This window comes from Zootoca vivipara, chromosome 7 (assembly GCF_963506605.1).
Source record: "Zootoca vivipara chromosome 7, rZooViv1.1, whole genome shotgun sequence".
NCBI lineage: Eukaryota > Metazoa > Chordata > Lepidosauria > Squamata > Lacertidae > Zootoca > Zootoca vivipara.
This window is the reverse complement of record NC_083282.1, coordinates 64076099-64099656: the sequence shown is the minus strand read 5'-3', so window position 1 is coordinate 64099656 and position 23558 is coordinate 64076099. Positions and strand designations below refer to the sequence as shown.

At 45.2% G+C, this 23558-nt stretch overlaps 1 protein-coding gene across 1 annotated transcript in view; it reads left to right on the top strand.

Annotated features, from left to right (window-relative positions):
* The window catches only part of SYT2 (synaptotagmin 2), a 142419-nt gene that overhangs the window by 35378 nt on the left and 83483 nt on the right, over positions 1-23558 (top strand). Inside the window, exon 2 of the mRNA XM_035122915.2 lies at positions 18075-18115. The gene's annotated coding sequence lies outside the window, so the exon portion shown is untranslated. The remainder of the gene's footprint in view (positions 1-18074; positions 18116-23558) is intronic.

The window sequence follows — 23558 nt, the reverse complement described above, 5'->3', positions numbered from 1 at the left end:
ACTTTTAAGAAGATTTTCCTGTGTTAAAAAGTAGTCTTATATGCAGGAATATACAGTATTTAATGTTTAAACTGGTATATTAAAGTGTTTCCATAGCTTTGTGCTGATTAGGTCATGTTTTGCTAATGTAAATGTTCTAAGTTTTGTATTTTACTGAATGACATTGTATACATTGCAGCAGCCTTTGGCTATAAGCAATAAACTTGATACCATACTAAGGCATAACTTTTTCCTTTTCTTGTGCAGGGAGGTCCAAGATGGTGCACTTCAGGGTTTTACAGACAAAACAAAGTACTGTATATGCTACAAACTAAGAAAGTCTGCCCAACCCCATGACATGCAGGCTTTCAACATTTCATACTATTATTGAAATCATTATCTCTTATTTAGTGATCACCCTAATTATATCTTATTAGTATTCCCATCTGATTCTGCTGGTATAATGCTCAAGTGATGCAGGACCTTTCTGTTGAAGATGAATGTGTTCTCTGTAGTGTATCCTGTTGATGATTCATTCCCCGTGTCTGCAGTCATGGGATTGTTGTCTATCACATGATGGTGTAAGTTTTCATTCCACAGAGTCAGACGTGACGGAAACAGGATGTTTGTGTTACTGTGTTTCCTGAAGTGGGACTATTGTCCTTTGTCCTTTCTCTTTGCTGTCTGAATCTAGAGAGAGGGAGCCATGTTGCAGTGCTCCATGTGTGTTTATATGTAAATAAACATAGATTAGCCAAATGCTGAGTTGCTGAGGTCTGTTACGCAACTGTGGAAACTCTGCGGATCTGTAAGTGTGCTGATGTCAGTTGGCATCAGTCTCTGTGATGTTCAGGCTGGAGAAAGCTTATGAAGCTCCCGAATGATCAACCAGGAGGGAGGGAACATGCCAGTCAGGCATGTGTCTCTGCCAGGGTCCTGCTCGAGAGTAAGAGATCCTATCATAGTCATTTGCTTTTCTGGTACAGTACACTAAAGTGATTTTATTTTATATTTTTATTTTTCCCAGGGATTTGTTAATTTATTTTTACCCTGGCAATCAAAGGGCTGTCTTTCTCAACAGGGAATGCTGCCTCTCATAAGCTTTGAAACAGTGGCCTGAGAGTGCACCTTGTGCATCACCCCACAGCTAATGAGCAAGGCTGAATCGTAGGATTTCCTGAGCTTCTCACTGCTGCCCTTTGGGCCAGCTGAACTTTCTGATCAATTTTTGAAAGCAGCTTGGGAAGAGCGGGGGGAAATGATTCTGAACAGTAGGGCTCCAACTGTACGGAGAGTCTCCCTTAAGACATTTGGGGGGTCCTGGGTTGGGGGCCCTCAATGCTACAGACAGGGAGAAGATCCTGAGACTGGTTGAGATTTTAACCTGCTCATCAGCTGAAAGACATAGGGAAGGAATTGCAGGGAGGGAACTAGCTTTTGGCTAAAGAATGGAAGAAACTTCCTTATAGCAAGTGCTGCTGAGGTATACCTCACTTGAGAGTAGAGAGCCATCTGTCAGGGGTGGTGTAGTCCTGCATTGCAGATCCTGCACTGTGTAGGATGTTGAGCTGCATCACCACCAAGGGACGTTCCAACATCAATAAGAGAACAGCCAGACAAACTTGACTGGATTTGTCATAAATTTCCAGCTGGCGCCCGGAAGTGCAAGGGAGTTAAGCAAAAAGATGAATGAGCAGCTGTAAAATACTGCTGAATAATGAGTGTGGTGCTCAGGTCAACAATGCTGCTTTGCTGGACAACGATAATGTCTGCTAGCAGAGTAGATAAAAGGCAGTGGCAGTGAATTTGCTTTAGAGACCAATTTGCACTTAAGTCTCGTTCCACCAGCAAAGGCATTGAAATTGCAGCATCTTAATCACGATTTGCCAAGAAGCCTTTACTGTAATATAGCCTCTTTCCAGCCCAACCTTTCACACCCCCAACAGTAGACAAGAATAGTACCAATAAAGAAGTGTTCATAATATTGCGAATCTTTTTCCTTTTTCCACCCCGCAAACAATTCCCATCACTTGGTAAGATTTCAGAAAGGATAAGCTCAAACGTTCACAGTCTGAGGTGGTATAGTCTGTCATACGGCTGTAACATAACACCTCAGCATTCATGTGTGGGGCCAGTGTCATGAAGCGGTTAGAGTGTCTAACTAGGATCTTGGAGACTAGGGTTCAAATTTCCACTTGGCCATGAAGTTTAGTGGGTGACCTTGGACCAGTCACTGACCACAGTTGAGGAACCCCTGGTTTAAAGGATCTGGATAGGTGAGTAAAAATGGAGAGATGCTCCAGCCTGACAAGTTTAGGCACTCCCTTAGTAACTTAAAGCAAAGTCCATCCAATAGGCCTGGTAATTAAGGCCTAAGAACTGCTTTCATGTGGTCCATTGACATGCCATAACAGTAACATCTACAAAGCAGGAACCGCGCGGCTCTGGTGGCTGAGTTGGTTCTTTCCAACAACAACAACACACATCTTTGTTAGAGCAAGGCATATGTAGTACATTTTGCATCTCACCACACTGGGGTGTATTTAGAGATGGAAAGTGCTCAAAACACAAAATTGCTCAATTAAAGTCACATGGCAGGTCAAAAGCAAAACGGAGATGGAGCAACAGCCATTGGACATCCCACCAGCCAAGCCCTCACCAATGGTTCCACTAAATATAATGGATCTCTTTCCATCTGCATCAGCTGTTTGGTTACCAGTAGATTGCCATCTTCGTATCCTTCCAAATGACTTTAGGAAGAGGACAGTGTAACCCGATTTCACAAACTGTCCAAACATGGTGTATGTGAAAATTATTAATGACCATGTGCAGACTACTGTAACTGCTTATCAAAGAGTGTTGTAATTAATTGCTGTTGGAACTTCATTAATCTTGATCTATTACAGACAGTCTGTTTCCTACTCTTTCTTATTCAACAACTGTAGGGAAGGCAGGAGGCAATCAAGTTCATTGCACTTGAGGATAAGCCCTGTAACCTCCTGCGGAGTTTCATTTACCAAAGGAATTACGTATCTTCCATCAGCCCAGTAGAAAGGGCCACAGCACAGAATCTTTCAGATGTGCACCCATCTATGTCTTGTAGATATGGATAAGTGCCAAGTGCCTTGTGTTGATATAGTTCAGGGGCAGTGTGTCCCATTTAACGGCTTGAAGTGCCGCACTGCCCTGCCGCTGCTGCCACCACAATACCTGCTGCTGCTGCCTCCTGCACCACCACCCACTCTGCCACTGCTCCATACCCTGCCACATCCACAGCAAGGATATGAAGGCAGCAGGGCAGGCAGGGTGCCCACAGCAGTGCTGCCTTGGGGGCTTCTGCCACCTGAGGCAGCTGCATTATCCTGCCTAATGGCTCAGCCAGCTCTGATGTAGCTAGAACAGAAGAATGTGCTGTGCTGGTTTAGAGCAGGCATCCCCAAACTTTGGCCCTCCAGATGTTTTGGACTACAATTCCCATCATCCCTGACCACTGGTGCTGTTAGCTAGGGATCATGGGAGTTGTAGGCCAAAACACCTGGAGGGCCGCAGTTTGGGGATGCCTGGTTTAGAGTATCACAGCCTTCATCAACCAATGTTGGCTGGGGATTATGGGAGTTGTAGTCCAAAAGACTGGCATATCAGATTAAGACATGTGTGAAGAAATGCAGGGCCTCTAGCCTAGGCCACAGCTGCTAAGTCTCCCGTTTTTCGTGGGAAATCCCTGGATTTTAACCCATTTCCCACTGTTATCCCGAACAGAAAAAAATCCCGGAAATCCCCCGGATTTCCTACCTGCCAGGGAGGCTCCATTTCGGGTGCCGTTCTGCCTATGTCTGGGCACTGGAAATCGGGCAGCACTGGCACCGGAAGTTGCTTCTACATATGTCTGGACTCCGCTGGACGCTCCGCTGCTGATCCTGCATTTTTCAGCGGGAGACTTGGCAGCTAAGGCCTAGGCAGGGTCCCCTTCCTTACCTAGCTGCAGTGTTGTGGTTCACACCAGGCAGCTTCCATGAATGAGCTATTCCGTTTAGAGGTACCATTGTAGCTTTCCCACAATGCACCTGAGCAATGCTATGCTGGAAATACTGTGAGAATACAATTTATTTCTGAACATTGCCACAGCAGGACACTCTGGGTAGAGATTATGTTCTGTCCCTGTGAAACTATTGCCACAAAAAAAGCCTTGTTCACGGAAAGGAAGCTTGACCTTGACTAAACAGGCCATTCAGGAGCCAGATCTCATCTGGTTGCCCCTTGGCGTAGTTAATTTGGATCCCTTGCATATCCAAGTAGGTACTTGCCTGAGTGAGTGGCATATTTTTATGAATAAAATTATTTTCTTAAAAGCAAAATTTCTATCTCCTAACCACAGCAGGCATCTATCATATTCTCAGGTGATTAGAGCAAACTAAACACATCACATCACAGCCTGTTGGGGAACCATTGGCTTGGTCTTTTAATTATCCAAACTGCAGGAACTAGAGCAGAATCAATTCCAAGCAATGTAAAGAGGATAATACTTATCAATTTGGAATGTAGTAATCAAATGAAACACAGAGGACTAGACCCTTTGGCTCCTGCCAGTCCAAATAGCTACTTTGATATCAATTGCACTGATTTATAGGACTTTGGAGGAATTGGAACAATACTAATGAGAAAATCTTGGGGCAGACCTTCACTGTATTTCACTAGAAATTACAGAGGCATTTTTCATGCACTCACTTACCTACGGTATGAGTAGCTCTGTAGGAATGCTTAGTTTAATATTACCTAAAGAATGTGTTTGATGACACTGTATCTTACCTGCAAAAAAACCAATAGTTTTCAAGCTGTGCTCCTAAGAACACAAGGGTTTCTTTAGGGCAGGTGTGGGGAACCTTTGGCTTGAAGATAACATGACCATAACCCTCCCCCCTCACACGCACACACACCCCAAATTGTTTGATCTTTAGGTTACACTCTTAGTCAGTGTTTTTTTCATGGGGTACTGAAGGGTACCGGTACCTTTTTGGGAAGCAGCTTGGTTTATTTTTGAGCCATTCATTCTCATCCGGAAATATCTCTTCTATTTGCACATTCAGATAGATATGTGGGGCTTCAATGGATGTGGATGCTTGCAAAAGAGGTTATGCCTGAGGGAGGGTCATGTGTGTTGAGTTTCCTATAGGAGGTGGAAGAAATTAGAAAAGTTGAAGCTTTGGGCTCTGTGACAACATAATAAATTGAGCAAGTATAATCCCGTTCTGGTTTCCTCTACCACCTGCCTTCTTTGAAATTTTGTTTCTAATTGGGGCCCAGCTTAGAATTCTAGCACAGTCTCAAAGTGGAGTTGATGAGAAACCAAATGCTCTCAACAACAACAGCAGCAACAACAACACACTTATAAACTGATCATTAATTGGAGGTAACAGTCTTGTCTGGGGGTGGGGGAATGCTCTTGGCTGGAAGAAGGGCAACATAGAAGAAGGGGGAAATGCCAGTGCCTAGTCTATCAATCTCTCCCAAGGCATTTGGATATTAATGAAAGCTATTATTTTAAATGTAATTTTTACCCTAAACATAGTCTTATAATAAGAAGCCCCCTATTGTTCTACTGAGAAGCACAGAACCCCACTGGGTTGAAATATAGCACAGCATTTTATTTTTTAAAATGAGATGGAGAATAGTGCAAATATAAGCCTCAAAAGGAACATTTTCATTTTATTGAATGCTCTTAGGTAGATGGATTAGATTAGATTTTTTTTTATAAAAACAAAAACAAAACACCTGTAAGTAGAAAAATGTAACAGTAGCATCAAAGATTCTAGCTTTGCCTTCTCCCTGACATGCTACATTTCTATGTGCAAACAGGCTTTTTGAGGGTGAAGTATAAAATGGCATTCTCCCTCCTGCAGCTTGAAGTTGTATGGTCCTAGAAGGCTGCACCAGCTCCAGAACCACTGGATCATACATTATTATTTATTTATTTATACCCTGCCCATCTGGCTGGGTTTTCCCCGCCACTCTGGGCGGCTTCCAACAAATATCAAAATACATTAAAATATCACAGATTAAAAACTTCCCTAAACAGGGCTGCCTTTAGGTGTTTTCTAAATGTCAGGTAGTTGTTTATCTCCTTGACCTCCAATGGGAGGGCGTTCCACAGGGCGGGCGCCACTACCGAGAAGGCCCTCTGCCTGGTTCCCTGTAGCTTTGCTTATCGCAGTGAGGGAACCACCAGAAGGCCCTCGGCACTGGACCTCAGTGTCCAGGCAGAACAATGGGGGTGGACTTGCTCCTTCAGGTATATAGGACTGAGGCCGTTTAGGGCTTTAAAGGTCAGCACCAACACTTTGAATTGTGCTCGGAAACGTACTGGGAGCCAATGTAGGTCTCTTAGGACCGGTGTTATGTGGTCTCGGCGGCCGCTCCCAGTCACCAGTCACTGAAGATAGTACAGTCTACCTTAACTTTGTTTATATTGGCTGGCAACACTTGTGCAATGCTGTAACATGCAACAAAGCAGAGATCCTGCTGCCACTCTGCTGAATCCCAACTCCCACCAGTTCCAGCCAGCATGGCCACTGGTAAGGGTTATGGGGACTGCAGTCCAGCAATCTCTGGGGTGGCTGCACATTCCCCATCCCTGTGTCAGAGAATGAGAGGTTGGGAATTTCCAGTTCTCTTGGGTGAAAGCAGAGCATGCTATAAGATTACATGAGCAACAGGCCATTTATTTGTAACAGCCCCCAGTAGCAGAGCTTCCATTACAACAACACAGATTTCTGAGTTTCCCCTCAGATTTATTTCATTTACCTCTTGTTATGTTGCCATGTCTTTATATTAGATTCAGGACAATAAAGGCTCTAAATGTGGTGGTAATTCAAGCAGCCTCTGTGAGCTTCATAAAGCACATGTAGGTGAAGAGCACAGCTAATTCATAGCTGCTCTGGGAATCATTCATTTTCTTGGTGGCAGCTGGAAAGCCACAGATAAGTTTAACAAAAGTACACGGGCTTTGGTGTAGATGTTTTCAGATATTCAGGGACAGTCGCTGCCCTTAGATTACAGGTAGGTAGCCGTGTTGGTCTGAGTTGAAGCAGTTGTTCTGAAGAAGTTGTTCTGAAGAAGTTGTTCTGAAGAAGTGTGCATGCACACGAAAGCTCATACCAAAATAAAAACTTAGTTGGTCTTTAAGGTGCTACTGAAGGAATTTTTTTATTTTGCCCTTAGATTGTTAGCTATGTCCTACCTAAACGAGATGGATCCGTGAACTGGGGTACGTCTCTCTCTCTCTCTCTCTCTCTCTCTCTCTCTCTCTCTCTCTCTCTGTGTGTGTGTGTGTGTGTGTGTAATTATGGACCGGACAGTATTTTGCAGGTTGAATTCAATTTTGCAAACTATAAATACTGAAATGATCTCTCTAGGCTTGTTTCTGAAAGGGAGTGCATAATGAGTATGAAAATTTCCTAGTTTTTCTTCTTGCTACCATCTCTGTGGCATGGATAAAGTTGGAATCATTTTAAGAGACAACCATTGTTTCTGATGAACTCTATGCTGTGCCTCCCATATCCAGATGGAGTATTTGTAGACTGGCCACATCTCCACGCCATACAAGCGGACCGAGGGCATACCAACCTCATAGATCAGGAGCAAGGAAAGAAGTTCAAACATCCCCAGTCATATACCTCTGGGCCATAGATTTTCATCTCTCTTTATAATAGTTCCCCTCTTTCTACGTTACATTGTCCTCCAAGGAATGCAGAAGAGTATTTTAAGATGCCATTCTATACTGAAGCTATGCCAGCTGAGGGGTTATACTGGATGTGACAGAAGTCCCACTATGCCAACAGAATGCAAAATGCACTACTGCTGGTGGAAAGCACACAAGAAACTCTGCCCTTTTACAGCAGCTGAACACTCCGCCAGCAGAGCTGTTCTGCTGACAATGATGCATGGGCAGAACAGCTGAAATGGGAGCAGAGTAACAGGCAGGACATGGGTGACACAGGGAAGAAGCACATGTATGCCATGTCCTTTCACAGCCACAACCCCATTGACAGGGCAACTTTGCCAGGTCCCTGGCTCCTGGCAACCAAATTTCAGAGTACCGCTCTCCCATCAAACTAGCTGTTACTCATTTCCAGTTTCAGACTACCATCACACAGGCTGCAACAAAAGAAGAAGAGGAAAGAGAAACCAATAAACTCTTTGAAAATTGGCAACATGAGAAGATCTGATGTCAACAGCTGCCCCATAATGAATTGGAACTCATGAAAAACTGTCTTCTAAAACTTGCGTTTTATTAAAAATTTTATTGCATGGTTTTGTGGTTGTGATTTTACTATTTTAATGGTAGTGTTTTGTTTTAATTTTGATATTTTTGTAATCCATTCTAGGATCATTGAGTGAAGGGCAGCTATTACTACTACTACTACTACTACTACTACTACTACTACTACTACTACTATGGCTAATATTATTACTCGTAGGCACCACTGAATTCTGTTTTTCAGCTGCTGCTACAGCACACTCCTCCACTCAGCTGTGTGATCTCAGATTGCATGTGAGAAATTGCTTGTTTGAAAATCCCCTCCTGTGTCAAAAGTTCTCTATGTGGAAAATGTACCCATCAGGGAGACCGAGCCTTTCTCGTACTATAACAGCAGTCACATTAATAATGTGGCTAGTGATTAATGCCCAGCCCTGTATTCCAGATAGCCCTATGAAGGATCTTAATAATGCATATGGCTTAAAATTAAAGTGCCGAAACATATTCTCTTTGATTTAGTGTTGCAATTATAGAATGTTAGAAGTTATCCATAGTATAGTCTGATCTATATATTTGTTTAAGAAGTTATGTTACTGACAAAGGAAGTGAGGGGAACAGTATATCAAATGTGTAACGCACACACGCGCGCACACACGCACACGCACACGCACACACACACACACACACACACACACAGAGTGATTTTAGGAGGACTTTAAACCAGGACTACTGAGCAGTAGGAACTTTTGACTAATGGAGATATAGAAATGCAACTGCAAATGCATAGCAATGGTGAAGCCATTTTGAATCTACGGCATCCATCTTGGATTCAAACCGACATCAGGTCAAAAAGGATATGCATCCCAAGGTAAACAAGGGGTAAGAATGCCCTGAAACTAAATCAGACCCTGTCCCTGGGAAAGACATCTGTGGCTCCTCGTTTACCACTGTAATGCTGCACAGCCACCTTCTGTGGGGACATTCCCAGAAAAGATGCTGTCTTTAAGTAGCCAACAGAAGTAGGAGGAAAATGTGCCAGTTCAGCAATAGCAGCAATCCCAGTGGACCAGTTTGTTCACTTAGTGTCAGGAGTATCTGTCTTCAGTGACCAGGGAGAGAGATGGCGAAGAATAAGCGGCAGAAAACAAAGGAAAGGGTGGGGGGACAGAGTGGAAGAAGAATGATGGGGAAGAGAAGAGATGGGGAAGAGATTCTTCTCTTCTCTTTTTATTTTCACAGTTTGCTCTTTTCATTCCAACATTTGCTCCTGGTAATTCCAGTTTAAGGAGAATGGTCAAGAGCAACAAATCTTGAGTGGGTAATATAACAAAATAAATCCTTTTTCTGACAGGACACGAAAATTCTCAGCGGATGGGTAAACATCCAAAGACAAGTTACAAGCTCACAATTTGGGCACACAAAGTAAGTCATTAATGACTGACTGTATCATCAAACAAACACACAGCAGCTATGCAAGCATCAGAAGCACTGGATGATTCAAGCAGCCTGCATTGCATCTTAAACCACAGCATTTCATTTACATTTGGCCCCAACTTAGCTCAGCATTGGGGTGCTTTGGCATTAAGCTTGGGTCACATCCACACCATACATTTAAAGTACACAGCTTCTTGGCAAGTGTGGTTTACATCTCACAGAGCTATAAATCCCACCATCCTTAAAAACTACAGTTCCCAGGATTCTTTAGGGGAAGCCATGTATGGTGTAGATTTCACCTTGGTTTCAGGTCCTAAAAGTCAAGCTGTCTACATTTTAAAGGTTCAAGCGATGGAACATAATGCATTACAGTGTTTCTGCGCCTCTGTTCCTGGCCTAGAATACCAAATCCAGTGCTAGATCAGTGCTTGGGATAAGAAATGGACAGGATAAAGGGCCAAGAAACTGAGGCTTGGTCCTGACACGATGGAAGTACTATCGGTAGATGATTTGTGTTCATTCTCCCCTAACAGCATTGCACTCACCCTTAGGGATCCTAATGGACTGAGGCTGGTGCACCAACTGAGATTCCTCCTGGACAGAGATAAGTTGGTCAGTGGTTATCCATGCACCGGAAACCTCAAATACTGCAATGCGCTGCACGAGAATACTGCAGTGTGTTGTATGAGAGGCAGCCTTTGAAGGCTGCAGTGAGAATACTAACACAGCTGCTAGGGTAATAACTGGAGATGCTTTGGGGGGGACATGTTTCACCAGACCATTCGGAGTCCCATTCAAAATGCTGGTGATGATCTTTACCATACATGACTTGGGTCCTGGGTACCTGAAGGAAGGTATGCAATTCTGTTTTCAAATCCCACTGGCTGTCCTTGGGCTAGCTGCCAGTTTTTAGTCTGGCAACATGGACTCCCTCCTCCCGCATGAATTTGCCTGCCCAACCACACGCAATATCTCTTCATTCCACCATCTTTGGATGATGCTTAGTGGGACATAAGTGATAAGACCAGCTCTGTTATTAGGCAGAGTGAGGCAACCACCTCTGTAGGAAGGCTTGGGTGGGGAAGTGATGGTAACCCCCAGGAGTTCCTTCTGAACTCCCAGGCATTCTTCTTCTCTGTATCCTCAAACCTAGCCTGAGGCCCCCAAGTGTGGTGCTGGGGTATCCACATGTGTAAGTAAATAAATGGTGAAATGAGAATGGTCACTTGAATGGTGTCCCAATCTGTACACCACTTTCAAGTCATTCTCTTTTATTGATGTGCCAAAAAAAACCCAAACCCAGTAAAAAAAAATCATTTTGCCATTATTTCAGGACATCCTTTTTTCTACCAGAGAAAGGCAGCTATGCGTCTGACTGCTGGCAGTGCGTTTATTATGTGTGTGAGGAAAAACCTTTTGTTACCATTGTCAAAAGACTTTTCAAAGTCTGTACGCTTTCTGTTTACCTGTCTCGGTATTTTTGGCTGACGTTTGAAGCTGCTGTATACTAAGTGAGGCCAGTATATAGTGTATGATTCTAGCCCACTGCTGTCTTACTGTGAGTGATCAGTTGTTCTCCCCAGTCTTGGGTGGAAGCCTTTTCCAACCTGGCTGCTGTCCTTTAACTCAGAGATAAGGACCCCGTGGCTCCCCGATTCAAATATTGCTGAAATAAAACTCCCATCATCCCTGATTTTTAGCCATGCTGGCTGGGGCTGATGGGAGTCAGACAATGTCTGGAGGGCCATAGGCTCCACATCCATGCTTTTATGGGAGATACCAGAATACGTTTGTCAAAAAAAACCAGATGTACTGTACATCTGTGTGACAGGCAGGCTGGAGAGGGCATAGGGCAGCACAGTGTAGACCATAGCCAATAGGAGGCACTGCTGGTCCACCGTGGTGCAGTGGTTAGAGTATTGTACATGGACGTGGCAGACCAGGTTTCAAATCCCCACTCAGCCATGAAGCTTAGTGGGTGATGTTGGACCAGTCACTGCCTCTCAGCCTAATCTACCTCACAGGGTTGTTGTGGGGTTTAAATTAGGAGGGACGGAACCATGGACACAGCACTGAGCTTCTTGGAGAAAAGGTGGGACATATATGATAGATTAGATAGATGATAGATAGATAGATAGATAGATAGATAGATAGATAGATAGATAGATAGATAGATAGATAGATAGATAGATAGATAGATCTATTAGGTAGGTAGGTAGGTAGGTGATAGTGATGATACCATAATTCACCACATAATGGTTGCAGATTCTATGCCATTTTCACAAAAGGAGGGTGTGACCATTATGCAGTGAATTACAGGAGTGGAGGCAGAGGAAAGGGCCTTGGACCAGCAGCAGAGGTGGTTGCTTGGCCACTGCTTCCCCTTCTTGGCTGGGATGTCCCGGGGCGCAAGCCCAAGACGACGGCAGCAGCAACAACAGCAGCCACCTTGCCTCCTCCAGCTACGATACCTCTGCTCAGGGCTGGCAAGCCAATGAGGGCCCAGACTCCAGCTCTCACTGCCTCAGGAGCCCGCCCTCCCCCCCCCCGGCCAACTCCCAGCTCACCTGACTCTATGAGAGGCAGCTGCACTGGACCCCCATGCGGCGCCAGGAAGCACCCAAGGCGGCCTAGGAGCTCATGGCCGAGACTGAGAGGTGCAGGGCAGCTAGGGGAGGAAAGGAAGGGGCCCAAGGCCTGGCAGAATCTCAGAAGCTGCCATGCAACAATTATGCAATGAAAGCTAATTGTCCAATTTTTTGAGTGACAAAACAGAGTGCTATTATTAAGTGGTGGTGATGATTATGCAGTGAATTGTGGTAGATAGATGCATGCATGCACTGGAGAGCAAATGTTTGCAAAACAGAGCCTGCTGTGGTCATATATGTGTGACTCAAGCATGCCCTCTTTGCATTGTGGGACCAGTTCTCTGGAATTCTCTCCCTTTAAAGCTGAAGCAAGCCACAACGCTGTAGGGTTTGTGATGTACATTTGAAAATCCTTTTTCTTATGGAAATACCCTGTTTTATTTCCACAGTTTTTAATTATTGTTGGTTTTTATTTTTTAAAGCTGTTTTGTGATCTGTATTCTGTATTACATCCTGCATCTGCTCTTCACTTTTATGCTGGTTTATTCTTTCGCTGGACTGCATTCCATGCTTTTATATCTTATTGCCAGATGGAGGTTTTTAAAAATAATAATAATAATTAGGGATTGCAAGCTGCTTTGTGGAGGAAGTTCCTCAAAAAATAATAATACATTTCCCCCCCCAATAAAAACATAACATCAATGTCGGCTCCCCTGCATGATTTTGGACCCTGATGGTGCATTGGAACAGGTTCCCTGCAGGAGACATTTGTTCTCCAACATGTGGGAAATGGTATGGTAAGCAACTGGGATCCACTTTGAGACGGCGGGGCTAACTAGTGCATCTCCACTCTCCCTCTCATTGGCCTTTTCTCATTGGCCCTGGCAGTAACTACATTTGCTATTCCCCCAATTGCCATCTGATATAGTTAATTTAGTTGGCTTCACTTCTCCCTTCCTTTGCTTCCAAAAGTGCTGAATGACTGGTTTATACAAATAAAAATAAGGTTCTGACAAAAGCCATGTGACTCCACTTGACAGACAAAAAGGCAGAGAAGCTGAGAGTTCTTCTCTCTGAGCTGGAGGTGCCTTCAGCTCACATAAAACCCTTGCCAGCAAGAGGTTCCATAGCCGGATGTGACTTAATGATACCTCAATTGCATTTTCATCCCTGGATCCCAGGGAGCTTTAGCTCTGATTCTGCCAAGCCCATTAACCATCAGCCTAACGGCAAGGTGTGGGCTGCCGCCGCCGCCGATCTGGGCTTATGGTGGAACTGGGAGGCCATTCGATGGAGATGAAGAGGCAGAGGCACAAACTCCTTACCTCAATTGCTTCCCTAAACCTCCAGCAGCCGCCGTGGTGATCCATCTTCTCCCTGTGATTAGCACATAAATTACCTCCAGTGGTCTGAAACACTTCAATTATTCAGAGTAGTTTTAGCATCCGCTGTAAAGAGTGAGCGAAGAAGGAATAAAGAGAGGCAAGTCAAAAAGACCAAGAGAACCCAGGAGGAACCCACTTATCAAAGGACGTGATGACCTCTCAGACTGCACAGCCTCTGATTCAATTCTTCTCATGCTGAGTCCTCTTTGAATTTGTCCTCTGAGGTCATTTCTGCATAGGGAATTGCCTGGATCTCAGACATGCACCTTCATTGCGCACCATTGTGGCAAGCTGTGTGGCAGGTATGCACACAATCTGCAAGGATTCTCCAAACCTGACAAACAAGGAAAATCTCATGTTGGTTTGCCCAAGGTACATGATGACTGCAGGAACATTGTATGTGTGTGGGGGAAAGCCCACATCACTTCATAATTCTGCCACTTCCTGGTAAGCAGTTCCTGTGTTCTTCCTTGCATATGGGGACGGCCGGTGTGCACAGAGCAGCACATGAATGTGAAAGAGAGATAACAAAGAAGTCTTTGCTCAGTCTTGCCTTGCAAAGAAATGGAAGGTTGGAGCCCTGAAGTAACTAGGCACAACCTTCTGGGAAGCTACACCTCCTTCAATGGTCCTCAAGAGCAAAACTCCTGTCAATCCAAAGAACCATGGGGCAAATTTTGGTGTGGCACTCCAGATGTTGTTGGACAACAACTTCCATCACCCCTGACCATTGGCAATCCTGGCTGGGTTTGATGGTAGTTGCATCCTAACAACAGGTGGGCGGTCACTGGTTATCTCCCCCATGCTTTGCAGCCTGGCTCTCCACACATTTACTCAAAAGAACCAGTGTGGTGTAATGGTTATGGGAGACCAGGATTCAAATCCCTGCTCAGTCATGAAGCTCACTTGAGCCTCTTGGCCTAACCTACCTCACAGGGTTGTTGTGGGGATTCAGCGAGGAGGGGTGGAATCATGTATGCCACCTTGAGATGCTTGTTGAAAAGGATAGAACAGAAATGCAATAAATAAAGAAATAAGTCCCACTGACTTCAGTCTGGTCTATCACCGCATAAATGTGCATAGCATTTAATTTAATTGCGCTCATTAAGCAATTAAACGTTTGCTGCCCCGTTTAGCAAAGGCTCAGCAATGTATAGCATGTTTGTTCCTGCAGGACGGAGGATAGGCTGGGGCAGTTTCTGTGTTTTAACAATGTTTCTTTATATCTCCGAGGACTGCCTGAGTGGCTGCAATCATGTTTATGCTATTTCTTAAGATATTCAGGTGATGGATTGGAAGGAACTGAGGTGGATGGGGGGGGGTTATGCATTGAAATTAATAATAAATAAAGTAGTGCGCTGACTAGCAGACCAAGGAAATTGTCAGAGCACACACAAATACCAAGGATATGCTGAGCGTGCTGTTCTTTGGCGGACTGGGTACATTGGAAGCTGCCATGCTGATCAAGCATATTTCTGAAACTAAGGCAGCTGTTGACCAGCCCGAGGTCACATTGCAGCTCATGGTGGGAAGTGATGGCAGCACTGGACACCCAAATTGGGGCATGGGTGGGCATTGACGGGGCAAGCACATTTTGAGGGGATGGGGAAATCAGCTTTGTCCCACCTGAACATTCCCATTGATTTTGATTTAGCTGGCTTTCAAGTCAATGTGCTTAAGATTGCAGCCATTTTTAAAGCTCCAGTTTATGATCCTAACTAAGCTTACTAGGTGACTATGGGGAAGGCAGTATCTTTCAGACTTAACGAGTGAGGATACAATAAGAGAACTGTGTATAAGCCACCACGAGCTCCTTAGAGAAAAGGCAGGGAACAAATATGTAGAAAAATGGTCTCCGCATTACTCAATTTTTGTGTCACTTCCAATTCAGTTAGCTCATTAACAAAGATATTCTCTGGATGCTTCCAGGGTTCCTTTATTAACTTGGGTCCAGCTATTCAAAAGCTCCTGAGCAGCACATCTCTCCCCCCACCCTCCTTCCTTACTGCATTACCTCATTTCTTTCTATATCTGACCCAGATTGCTTCCCGCAGTTGAAGAATCAGGTTGCTTTTGATTGACCTGGAAACAATCATGAGTTAGCAGTTTTGCTTCTTCCTTCAGCCCCCCTAAAAACACCCTGAATCTTAATCTGTTGTGCATTTTCACCCATATATTTTCAGCCTTTCTTTCACACACACTACAATAGCTCTGCGCAGTTCTGCTAAATTCAGTGTGCCAATTTGCGCACCCTGGAGATTTGACCTCATACTTTCCAGCCAACGTAGAGCCCATTGGGACATATATTGATGGAGTGTGCAGCAGGTGTAGTTATTTTGTGTAGCTGTCACAGATTTCTAGCTGGACATCAAACTAGTGGAGCCTAATTACTGAAGCTTTGCAGCAGGTCTGTTAGAGTCTCCACGCCAAAGCAGTGTTCTAAACACACATACTTGATGGCATCAATGTATGTGGGGCTTATATTTGAAAGTCTAAATGTTAAGATTTGTATATGTGCTGTAAGCTGCCCAGAGTGGCTGGGGAAACTCAGCCAGATGGGCGGGATATAAACAATAAAATTATTATTAATCATAAGGTTTGAAACAGATTCATCAGAGGACTAGTTTCCCCCTAAATTAATTGCCTTATTGTGCATTGGCATTTTTGTATTTTCTAGATACCAGAGGGTTTGTCATTTTAAAATATGGGTCTTATGGCCTAGGGAACACCAGCATGTTTGGGATTGTTTGAAGTATCTGCATCCAAAGCAAGAACAGGGAACCTCCAGATGTGGCCCTGTGGTTGTTGTTGGACTCTAACTCCCATCAGGTGAGGGTTCCAATGGTCAGGGATGATGGGAGTTATAATCCAACATCTGCAGGGCCAAAGGTTTCCCATCCCTGATCTAAAATAACAGCAAGAACAACAACCTATGTGTCAGCTGAAAGACTAACAGATTGGTTTTAGCTTAACTGCTATCCAATTCCTCACCTGATTATCCAATTAATGCACCTGATGCTTGCAAACCAAATAATTCACCCCAATCCCATATATGGCAGGAAAGTGGTGCTCATGCCAAAACCATATTGACCAACAATACAATGTAGGTACAATTCTCCACACACACGTGACACCTTCATAGTCGTCTTTGACTGGACTTAACCATCCAGGGGTCCTTTACCTTCCCCTTTTCCCACATACCTCTGCTTTGGCATTAAAGGAAGAGGTATGACCATGAGGTTGGACCACCCAATCTCATCTTGGTATGCCTGCAATGCCATTGTGATGCTAACTGCTATACTAACAGCCATTTCCCTTAGATTCCACACAATAAAAAAACACTGCAGAAATTGTGGTTGTTTCATCAAGCTGGGAGCAAAACCATCAGCGCCTACCTCAGATGAAGCCAGGGGGCAGCAATCAGAAAAGCTCTTGTTGTTGTTGTTTAGTCGTTTAGTCGTGTCTGACTCTTCGTGACCCCACGGACCATAGCACGCCAGGCACTCCTGTCTTGCACTGCCTCCCGCAGTTTGGTCAAACTCATGTTCGTACCTTCGAGAACACTGTTCAACCATCTCGTCCTCTGTCGTCCCCTTCAGAAAAGCTCTGAACAAACGCCCCCCCCCAAAAAATGGGTGTGGGCATGGAGTTAAAGGGGATTAATGCAAGGATTATTCTCGGGGGGGGGGAGGTCAAATTAAGAAAGAGTATCTTGGTGCAACAGGTGATCACCTCAACCCTCATATGGTGTGTGTATGTGTATGTGTATACACACACACACACAAGGGGGCTTGTGTGCTCTGCTCCAGTGGCCCAACACCAGGCACATTCTTCATCATTGCTCTGCAGGAAGCCTGCAGAGAAAGAATGGATTTCTGTAGATTATAGCAACTCCCCTTCCTGAAACTGCAAGTCCTCTCCACTGCAGTGGGCATGACTGGGTGAGGCCAGCACCGCCCTGCTCCCCAACCCACATATTAGTTATGTAAGCCAGGTTGGCCTCCTCATCCAACCAAACACTAAGAAACTGACCTAGCATGCAGCAGCTGAGAGCTGGCTGGCAGGGGAACTCCCTTGTTTTGAGGAAGGGCCAATACAGTGCACAGTAGAGCCCCCCCCCCACATCTGGCTTACCCCTCTCTCACATTCCTTCATCAAACCAGAATCATAGAAATAGGCATTTTCCCTCCCCCCTCCAACTAAGACCTTTTCTGAATGCAACACCGACACTATTTTAGAACCTACATAGCACTATAAACTGTAAACCAATGTTATTACCTCTATGGAAAGCATGCCTTCAATGAAGTGATTAGGTTGGCTTTGTTTCCACAAATAACTTTTTTTAAAAAAGAAATTGCACATATCTGCTTTTGTCTGCTTGCTTGGGAGCTGAAGCTGACTTTATTTTTATTTATAAATTATGCTTACTTACAGGCCTTTCAAATTGTGATCCAGGCACTGAGACCAGCCTGCTGGTGAGTACCCACTCTTCTTACGCTAGAATCTCATTCTAAGTGTTTGTGGTTCCATGGCTGCTGCATTATCACAATCAATAGGAGGATGTGCCTGTGAGGAGGGCACACTGATATGCCTGTGCTGTTTTATTGAACCTGTGGAGGAACCATATGATTGAGGCATTTCCCCCTGCAAAAGTATCTCATTATGAAAGTGCATACTCATTAAAATATCATCCATAATTGAAAGCATATTTTGCCTTAAACCTTCAGGCAGCACCCTTACCATATTCCAAAACTTCTTGGATTTAATTAAAAAGAAATCTTACCTCCTTTAAAACTTGTTTGAGCTAGGTTATGGTGAGATCAGTTTCTCATCTCGTCTGGAGTTTTTAAAGTACCATACATAGAAGTTTTATCAGGCTGGGTCTTCAGGAGAGTTTGTTGGAAATGAGTGGACCTCGGGACTAGGAGTGGGGAAGAATGGGGGAAGCTGTAGAAGAACATCAGTATATCCCACTTGGTGAAAAAGTGATGCTTGTATTTTGAAGGCCTATTTAAAAAATACAGTTTTCAGAAGACCCGTAAATGGAGGCAAGCATGGGCGTAGGCAGGAGGGGGCAGTTGCCCCCCCAGAAGCAAAAAATTAATGTATTTTACAGACCATAACCAGCACTTTTCCCCTCCAAAAACTGAAGTGGAAAGGGCTTTGCTTTAGCAAGAGCAGCTCAGTCTCCACTTGCGGGGGCGGGGGCGGGAACACAGCTGTAACAAAAACACATCAAATAAATAAAGCAAAGTGGCTACCGGTAGTTAAGCAGTTAAGACAATGGAGCAGATATCCCCAGGCAAGATGTGATAGCTCACCACTTCACCTTATTGTTCTTCAGTGGGAGTTGTTAATGAGCATTCAGGGATCGCATTAAGAATTCTATTGGCAATTTAATGAGGGTGCAGAGGATTCAATTTGACTAGCGTGGCTCTGCAAGGCTAAAAGGAAGTGAATAAGAAAAGGGGGGCTGTAGTTTTGATAGACACCAGGGCCATCTTAAATGCCCCTGCCGCTGTGGTGCGCCGGATCTCTCCGGCACCCTCCCGCCCCGTTTCCCAGCATGGTGGGCGGGTGGGCGCAGCGGCGGACAGGCGGGCAGGCACAGCGCGATCTCTCTGGCGCCCTCCCGCCCCGTTTCCCAGCGCGGTGGGCGGGTGGGTGCTGCGCGCAGCGCGGCTCCCACAGGCGCAGCTGCGTGGCGGACCGGCGGATCGGTCGGCCAGCGGGCGGGCACAGCTCGTGGCGCCTTTCTGGCGGGCCGGCGGCATGGTGCCCTGCGCCACCGGGGGTCTACCTAGAGCCGGGCCTGATAGACACAGTGATGTTTAGAAAAAGCAGTGGTGTTCCAGTCTGCCCCTCCTCCTGCAGCTGTATACTGTAAATCAGGGGTGGCCACCTCCCAAGAGACTCTGATCTACTCACAGAGTTAAAAACTGGGAGTGATCTACCCCCTTTTGGGGGGTTCAGGTCAAAGCTGTTGAGTTTTTTTTAAGGAAGGGAAGCCCTGTTTTGGGGGGTTTAGGTCAAACTTGTTGAGCTTCTTTTAGGAGGGAGGGAGGCCCATTTTTGTTTAGGGCTTCAGGTCATAGTTCAGCTTTTTTTAGGGAGGAGGAAAATTTTGGGTGAGCTTTTTTTAGGGGTGCCAGTGATCTAGCAGTGATCTACCACAGACATCCAGTGATCTACTGGTAGATCACAATCTACCTGTTGGACGTGCCTGCTGTAAATCAAGCAGAGAGAAAGCTGCTTACAAGGCTCCTGTACAGGTGTACCGGTATCTTTCTCTTGCTGCAGAGTTCCAGCATCACAGCGTCACCCAGAGACACCCACAAATATGAGTTATCCCTCTCTCTATTTCTTACTTCCTTCCCTCCCTCTTCCATCCTTAATAAAATACGGGGGGGCAGATAAGCCCCACATAGAAAGCCCATCAACATGGGGGGTGACTCTTTCAAATACGGTATTTACCAGTAATTGGGGGGGGGAGGCCCCTAGGCCCCTAGGAGTTGACTGCTATGCCTAGGAGTAGGACAATTCAAGAAAGCAGAATGATGCATATGCTATGGTAATATATCAATAGAATCATAGAATTGTAGTCGGAAGAGACCACAAGGGTCCAACCCCCTGCAATGCAGGAATTTTTTCCTAAGGTGGGGCTTGAACCCACGACATGGTTGAAATATTATGCTGTTATGCAGCAACGCCTCGGAGCCGTCGTGACTGTGGCCTTGCCTTGCCTTGCCCTCGCCCGCCCTGCCACCCCCTCTCGCCTGCCCGACCCTCTCGTCCTCTCCAGCCAAGCAGGGTAGCCGCCAACGCTGCCAACCTGAGAAGCACAAGGTGGCAACCGCCGCCACGATGTTGTCGGACCCGCTGGCCCTGTAGCCCCGTCCATATTCCCACTTTGTGGCCCCTCCCATGCCTTGGCCCCACCCCTGAACGACCATGGCTTCCCCCCCCCTGGTTTTGATCCTGGCTACGCCCCTGGAGGCAAGGGTGGTTAAAGCACATTTAACACATGATTCAGTGCACAGGGCTTCCCCCAAAGAATCATGGGAATTGTAATTCATGATCACAGAGCTACATACCCCACTAGCTTGTTCTGAGAGTCCACCAACACTGTAGCTTACAAATGCCCAGCCTCAGACATGAACAGATTATATTAATATTCTAATATATTTCTTCGCCAGGTTGTTACGTAGACTGATATAATATGTGATTTAGCTTCCACCATTTCCCTATGCAGGCAATTACGCTGGATCAAGAATAGGGAAACTGTGACCCTCCAGATGTTGTTGGACTGCAACTCCCATACCCTGTCCATTGCCCAACCACATCTGGAGGGCCACAGGTTCACCATTTCTGCCCTAAACAATGCTTTTTAAAAAAATTACACACACACATCTAATCATCTGCCTTTCCTCTTCATTTGTATTGTCATCCTGTTGAATATTTGCAGGCAGCAACATTGTACCGGATAACATACCACGGCTTTCCTTGTAACTTAATTATCTGAAGCAATGGTAGATCCAGACCCCAAAACTCCTCTCTGAAGCGTTTCCTTCATCCTAGACAACAGCTCAGCTCTGCTCTTTAACTCTTGCTTTGTTATGGTAATGTTGCAAAACTGGGATATGAAGCCAGGCTGCCCATCAGCAGCCTCGGCCAATGCTTTTGGAGAAAAGAGGGAGGCTCAAGCTCCAATCACACAAGAAGAAGAGGAGGAGGGGGGGAGGAGGGGGAGGAGGAGGAGGAGGAGGAGTAGTTTGGATTTGATATCCCGCTTTATCACTACCCAAAGGCATCTCAAAGCGGCTAACAATCACCTTTCCCTTCCTCCCCCACAACAGACACTCTGTGAGGTGAGTGAGGCTGGGAGACTTCAAAGAAGTGTGACTAGTCCAAGGTCACCCAGCAGCTGCATGTGGAGGAGCGGAGACGCGAACCCGGTTCCCCAGATTACGAGTCCACCGCTCTTAACCACTACACCACACTGGCTGCACCACACTGACAAATAAGAAGCCATGGCAGTATTCCCAGGTATTCAGTTTAGGTGGGCTGGGGAGATCCTTTGCATCAGCTGTAGCTTCCAAGATTGTCCTTGAGGGTACATACACTAATTCAAATGTCAGATTAAAGTTACATGTCAGTGGGAATATCTGAATCAGGGTAGCATGTGATATAAAAGCTGAAGCTGTGGTTGGAATCAAAAGGAACACATATGGTTAGGGATGTGATGGGGTTAGGGATGGCAGTGCATTATACAGTGGTACCTCTACTTACAAATTTAATGCATTCCGAACGCACATTCGTAAGTCGAAAAAATTCGTAAGTCGAAGCAACCCTATCTAAAAATTCGTAAGTAGAAAAAATCCTATCTAAACCACATCCAAGATGGCAGACGGAGCTCCATTCGTAAGTAGAAATATTTGTAAGTAGAGTTATTCGTAAGTAGAGGTACCACTGTATTTGCAATTGACACAGCTGCTCAGTCACAGAAAGGGAAGCTGAGCCTCTCCATTTCCTGATTGCCTGTCCCCTTTCCTTGGATCTTGAGGCCCTCTATGTACAACATAAACTCTTTCTGCAACAACCCATATAACTTCACATCACCAGATTGGGATCCAGGAGCTAGGTTTGGGCTAGAGGCCATGATCACCCCAAGGAGACAGGGCATTAAGGGTAAAGTGGAGGAGGGGATGGGTTATTACACACCACCCGACAGAGCCACAGGCAAGACAACTGATGGAAGTACTAAGAGTTACATAGGAATATAAGATCATCCTGCTGGATCAGGCCAATGGTCTACCTGGTCCAGACTCCTGTTCTCACAGTGACTAACCAGATGACTGTGGGAAGCCTTTAATCTGGTGCCACTATGCTGGATGATGGAGGGAGTGGGAAAAGATTCCACCTAGAGTCAGCAAATGCTCTGCTTTTAGCTCCAAAGACTTCCACATCACCAGCATCTCAGAATCTAACTCCAGTGTGCTAATAGCAGCATACTGTGCTCTGTCAGACATGCAAAGCAGCCTCTAGGGTTTGTATAGTTGTATAGTTGACTATACCAGTTGGTGCTAGATCTTGCCATACTAAAACAATCGCCACTATTAACCTCCCCACCCACCCGCCCAATAAGCAGCTTTGTTTGTTTTCTCTTTGTTTTCATTTGCATCTTACCATCACACAGTCTGGTGTGCCATTTGGCTTCCTGAAAATCCCAGCTTTTGGGTAGGCAGTGATGTAATAAAACATGGTAGGCAGATGATCTTTTCCTACAGAGACGAACAATAAATGATGACAAAGAAGACAGCGCACATTGCCAGAGTGAGCATTTAGTTATATTTATTGGCTCATCCATTTAAGGCCAAGCAAAATCAGGGAGGCTTGAATTCTGTCTCAGAAAAAGGCATTCAGTCATCTGCAACAGTCTTACTCTAATTTTCCATGTAAATGCCATCGCAGCAGCACACGGAGCAGGGCAAGGCATCATTAATTTCAGAAACTCTCTTGCTTGAAGAGTCAAGGCAATACTGAACACGAGAAAACAAAGCTCTGAATTAAGGTCTTCCATATTAACAGGCTCCCAAACACCAAGACTGATGCCCAATAAAAGACATTTTATTTATAAATATTATTATTTATTTAAAGCAATTTTTTTATCTTGTTATTCTCATTAAAAAGGCTATTGGAGCAGCTAACAAAAATCTATTACAAGACCATCTAAAAATACACAACACTCAAGGAAAGGGGATTGGGAGGGAGGAGGAAAAGTATTGCTATGGATTTTGTGGGTACCCTGACTCCCCCATGTTGTGGGTGCCCTGACCCCCTCTAGATTCCTGGGTGCTAGCCCTTGATCAGTGCTTTGAGAATGTAGATGAGCTGACAGCAGGCTAACCTTTTTCTGCA